A 5,999-nucleotide genomic window follows, 5' to 3' on the forward strand; every position below is an offset into this window, starting at 1 on the left:
TTAGACAAACTGATTAATCCAGGTGTGTCTGACCATTGTTGTGAGGTCAGACACACCTGGATTAATCAGTTTGTCTAATAATGTAAGACAGGAAATAAAGAAAGGAGCTGGCTTGAGCTCAGGAAGTAGTGGAGCTGTGCATCAAGCCCATTGTCATTAGATCTATTTTTTTGACATTTCCACGGTGGTATTTTTATTATTTTTTTTACATAGTTTTCATACATTTCATGCATACATTGATGTTTTAGAGGTCTTGTATTGTCATGGAAACTTGTTGCCAAGTCATGGGAAAGTCATGGAAAAGTCATGGAAATTTGTTGGTTAAAATGTGTATGAACCCTGTAGATAATTAGGTTCTGTCTGGATGTTAATGTAGACTCTTTTTCATAATGATAACACTTAAACTAAACGTTTTACTCTTCATATGTCATGACATGGAAACCTTAAAATAGATTAGATTAGAATATTCTGTTAAGGTAAATGTTGTGTTGTTTAAAATAAGCAGTCCTTTAGTTCAGTTTTATGCTTACTTTATTGACATGTTTCTTAACACGTATCTGTTCAGCGGCCATGTTCCTTTTTGTTCCGTTCCTTGTATTCTCGTTCTGGCTGCTCTCGCGATATCTCAGTATTAACTATACTACAGTAAAAATGCCTTAAGATAATTCATTGTTGTGTAGGCTGTACTGTCCCATATTTTAGCCTACCTTTCCCCTCATATTCATTTTATAGGATGTGGTTGTTTGCATTATTTCCTGTAGACGTTTGATAGGCTGATAGGCTAGGATACAGTCCGTATGTTTTCATTGAGATATTGAATAAAAAAAAATAATATTTTGTTGTCCAGATTGAGAAAACTTTTCCGCAAACAGGAAGTTTGATTTATCACATCAGTCCGGCGTATCCTTGGCATAAATGAATGAAGAAGAGACGAAGCGGCTTCTTAAGGTGTCGTGAACGCCCCTTCAGGTCGCTAAACGCATATTTACGGTAAAACGGACATGACATCAAACTGTGAATGTTGGTGTTTTCCGCATTCTTCCACCGCCGGTGAGCTTCAGGGCCGATCGGACCACGCAGCTCATTTAGTCGAAGGCATCAGGAGCGGAGCGGGGACACATCCATGGGACAGACGCTTCACGGGAACAACCGACCGAGGAGCCGAGCTGTCAGAGCGGTGCGTAGCCTACGTCCCCTTCTCAGCTCTGTGGGTGAGGCTGCTGTTACACTCTCAGCAGCTCAGTGAGATCATTAGGCTATATCTCTCTTGATTTTTCCGTGTTAAGACTGAATCCGTATTTATGTTTGTAATGTTGTTTTTGCCAGCTTCACTTTAAACCTTGTCATTTGGGATTTGAAAGTTCAGTACTGTTGCACTCAGTTAAAGCTAAGGATTTGAGCGTTTTTGTTTCTCGACATTAGCTATGTCTCAACATGTAGAGAAAAAGAGAGAGAAAAAACAACTAAACGCTGGAGGCTGATTGTGACGAACATGGAGCACATAGTGAGAGTCCAAACCATGTTTACACACTGATTTATTACCAGGAAAGCATATTAGACAGGTCTCGCGTATTTCCAGTGTGGGAGGTTGTTAAAACCATATATGTTTATGGTGTCCGCCAGGGCTGGAAGTAACTAATTGAAACTACTCACATTACTGCACTGAGTACAATTTGAATTAAAGGAGCACTGTGTAGTTTTGTAGAAGAAATTCAAAGTGAGAATGTTAACATGTACAATATTAATCAGGCAATAATACAAAAAAAAAAAAAAAAAAATCCACAAGTGATTAAGTAAGCTTTCTGAGGAAAATAAGGTCCCAGAACACTGTTTGAATGAAGAAAGGTGGCTGGGTCCACCACATAGAAACAAAGAAAAATCATATGAAATTGTGTTGTCATTGTGAGGTCACACAGCGATCTAGATATTTTCATAGCTGAGAAATAAAGCTTTTTTGGCTTCAAGACACCACTGAGCAGCTTTCATAGTAATGAACAGGGCTCCACCTCCAACACTGTGTCCAGTAATTAAACCCCAATTAATAGACTGCACCCCAAATTTCTTCCTTATTTTCACAGCACCACCATGTTGACACCTGAGTCTTACTTTTTAATCAAAGCTGAGCAGAGCCAAGGTGATTAAAAACCCAGTTCTACTGCAGAGTCAACTGACCCGGGTGTAATTGCAGAGTCTACACATTCCTATTGCACAAAAACGCCTGATCTTAGTGAGTTTAAGTGGTATTTTTGACCATTGCAAAAGGGGTATAACACTGAAGATTTGGAGAAACAGAAACTACTTTGATTGAATAAGTGCTGTTAATAATATATTTAACATCAAACACTTAAAAAGGAACTTATACTCTGAGTACTTTTCAAGAAGAATACTTTATACTTTTACTTAAACATTATTTTAATATCTGGAGTTTTACTGGTAATTGAGAAATATTGCTGTAAAATAATAACTGTGCATAAAATGCTTTTCTGTTCAGTGTTGGATGCCCAACAGTTAGTTGGTTCTTACTGTGCTATCACGTCATTACAAAGTGGAAAAGAGCTTGGTCGATACACAGTCCGTTCAAGTTGATTAAATTAAATTATTTATATAATATGAGTGATGGATTAACTGAGAGTATACATCTCCTTTCTCACCTGTGGCTTATTACATTTTGAGGTATTCTGCAGATACTCTGTTTAGCTAATAGAGACAGGTATGATAAGATTTCAGCAGTAGCCAACAGCCACTCTTACTGATAGTAGCTGGGACAGGCAGGGTTCAGACAACATGTTTGATGATGTCTGTTAGGTTAGTTTATCTATGTGCAAAGAATAGAGTATTTCCATGATAATCCAAACTGTACATCTCTGTAATCAGGGTAGGATGCAACCATAGCAACAGACAACTTCACTGCTTTTTCTGTGCTCTGTTCACATTAACAGCCACTCTCAGCCGCTTTTGCCTTGTCACTTGCTAAACCACACATACATACACACACACACACACGCAAACACACGCACACACACACACACCTTTTTATTTTGTCCATTTCATCAATACTAGAAATGTAACTGTAGTTCACTCTCAATCGCTGTGCTCATTCATACTTTAAATTGCTACAAATTATATGCAGATATAAAAAAACAAATCATGTCAGCACAGAAATACAGAGTTGTTGCAATTGAGATGATACACTGCTCGTCTTGTATTGTCTGATTGGTGTAAACTGGCATGTTTTGGCATGAAATCAGACGAATGTTGGTGTCTGATATCCATCAATAAGTACCATTTGATGTTGTGATATTAAATAAAGGTTAAGCAGTTTTGGTGGTTTAAATTCTAAAGTGACAGAAGGCTATTGAGTTTGCTTTTGGATAAGCCTTGAATTAAAGGGGGCTATCGGTCTTGGCTGAGGTATGCACTCTACCGAGCACCATTCTAGATCTACATTGATATAGTTTAATTTTGAGGTTGTTGTAGCACCTGCTTACAACATTTTTTCTGAGGTGCTGTTGGGTAGGATTTCACCAACTGCACTGTTTGCTTTGTGGCATTACATTAGTAAAAAGCATATAAGAAAGATGACATTCAAAATCACCCAGCCTATAACTGTAATGTCTACTACATTATTAGTATCCAAGCATACTGGCAACAAAATTAATGATTGAAGGTCCGATACTATGCTCATTTTCAGGTTAATACTTTATTTTTCTGTGTCCACTAGAAAATGTTTACATGCCTCATGTTTTACATTCCCAGCCTGTGGGAAACACTGCTCATTAGTCTGTGTCTGTGACTGTGAGGCTATTTAGACCCGGTAACATATGTTCTGAGTGATCTGATCACAAAAGGACAGCTCTAAGTACAAGTGAGAACACGTCCAAATGGCATTGTGATCCTATCACTCAGACTACATTCACATGTGGTCTGGGACGCCTGTGGCCACATTCTTTTAGCAGTGTGTACGAAGGACCGCCTACTCAACTACCATCCTCCACATAACCATAAAAGAAGCCACAACCACAATCATAATGGATTACACTCTGTCTGAATTATGTGTGCTTCACTGCAATATAAATTACTTGTTGCTGTTATTAACTTGTTTGTTAACCTGCAGATGTTGGCTGCAGATGTTTGTGAACACACTGGCTGTTTCAGCTGATCCAACCATTGAACTAGGAACCACAATGTCACCAGACTCCAGTTGTTGCATGAGGAGAAACTGAAACTATGTGAAGCAGCTATGCTAAGTCATTGGTGCCATCTTATGAACCTTCATTAATTACAACTCATTAAGATGTTTCTTTACTTGTAAAAAGTTTGGTCAGTGGCCAATCGCTGGACATTTGACACAGCAACTCTTCCCAAGCCTGTCTGCTGTGTCCAAAATATGGTGTACGTGCTAACAGCTATTTCCACTGATTTCACCACCAAGAATAACTGTCATCATTTTAAAATGGTCAATTTTGAGACTTGTTGTGTAAGGAGAAACTTTGTAAAAACACTGGCTACAACACATTCCTTAGTATTTGGATATTCTTGTTAATTTTGAAAAAGTTATAGAGGGTTGCAGGGATGACCTATTCTTGGAGGCTTACCCTGAAGTAAGCATGACCCTGGTTGCCCATGTTGGGACAGGTTTTGTTCATCAAGGTAATCTTCACAGATGAACACCACTTAATGAAGATGAAGAATAAATTACATCCCTAGCAGTAAAAAGCTAATGTTAGGCTATAATAAGACTACATCACGGTCACATGACTTAAACGTCACCACCCCTCAGCGCCTTACTACACAATTACTATTCTCGTCTTCTAAAATCGGATCAATGTTCAAGTTGTAAAGTTAAAGTTAGAATAGTTTCCATAACTAAAGTGTTCACTGTGATGACATGATGTGATGACGAACCTCTGATGACGAACCTCTGTAGTCTCATTTAGACAATTGTTAGCACACATTTTTAACACATGGAAGAGCTTTATAATTTAACTTTGGGACATTTATTGATGTATTTTATGTTGTAGAACAAAAAGTGTAAATATCTTCAGCCAGTGGTAACTGCACACTGTATTTCAGATGTAGGTGTACATTTGCATGTAGAGCAGGGTAATGACATCTGATCACAAGAGCTTATCTGAGACGCATGTTGATACGCATTTAATGCCAAGTTTGAATCGACAGGCTCCACTTGCGATCGAATACCTTAGAACTGATAGTAGATCTAATTGTAAACATCCTCTGTGTTACAAACAGCTGTAGTTACATTCTCTGTGTTTTAGTTTTATATAAATGTGTGTCCAGTTCCCTTAATAGTTAGAACTGTAGCTGTGATAGATGACTTGTTTACGCAAAGAGAAATGCAAACTGTAGGAAATGTTTTGGACTCATGCGATGGCTAATTGTAACTGATTTCCAAAGGTTACTTTGAGTCTTGCAGAAATTTATAGTGAAGGGCATGTGCAAAAGAGTGAAATTATGTAACGATGGCAGCCACTACAGGCAGCTCCCAGTGAAAGTCTGGTTAGGTGAACCTCTTTGCCAAGTCATGTGAGCCAAAATAAATATGAAGTGATTGATCGGGTTGTGAGACTGGTTGGACTAGTATGTGCTTAGTTTCGTAAGGTTTACTGAAACGGCTTACAGAGAAAGGCCAAAGTGGAGATTGGAATTTAGCAATGGGCAAAAAAGAGGAAGGGAAGAAAGAAATGCCGGCCTATAGAAAGGAAAGTGAATGAACAGGAAGAAGGAAGTGAGGAGGGGAAACTGTAGGAAGAGAAGAAAAATGAACAGGAGAGAGCAGAAACACAGCGTCATTGTTCTGCTTAGATGGGGTCAGTTATCTTGGCTGTCCATAGAGGTTTCTATTTATGGGAATTACTGAATAATACCAAATGAACATGCAATTTACTGAGGCTTTATTCTATCAAACCACATTACTGCTTTGTATCAGCACACACTGGGGTGTGCAAAGTAAAGGTCTCTGCTGGATTTATAAACCTAGG

At 38.4% G+C, this 5,999-nt stretch overlaps 1 protein-coding gene across 2 annotated transcripts in view; it reads left to right on the forward strand.

Moving 5' to 3' along the window:
* The first annotated feature begins 1,048 nt into the window (after window positions 1–1,048).
* The window catches only part of LOC115578948 (death-associated protein kinase 2), a 69,094-nt gene continuing 64,143 nt past the window's right edge, over window positions 1,049–5,999 (forward strand). Inside the window, exon 1 of one of the 2 annotated variants that reach the window (XM_030412319.1) lies at window positions 1,049–1,177. The gene's annotated coding sequence lies outside the window, so the exon portion shown is untranslated. Of the gene's footprint in view, window positions 1,212–5,999 lie in introns of both variants that reach the window. The other variant, XM_030412320.1, reaches the window with a different exon arrangement.

The sequence above is a fragment of the Sparus aurata genome, chromosome 3 (assembly GCF_900880675.1).
Source record: "Sparus aurata chromosome 3, fSpaAur1.1, whole genome shotgun sequence".
Lineage (NCBI taxonomy): Eukaryota > Metazoa > Chordata > Actinopteri > Spariformes > Sparidae > Sparus > Sparus aurata.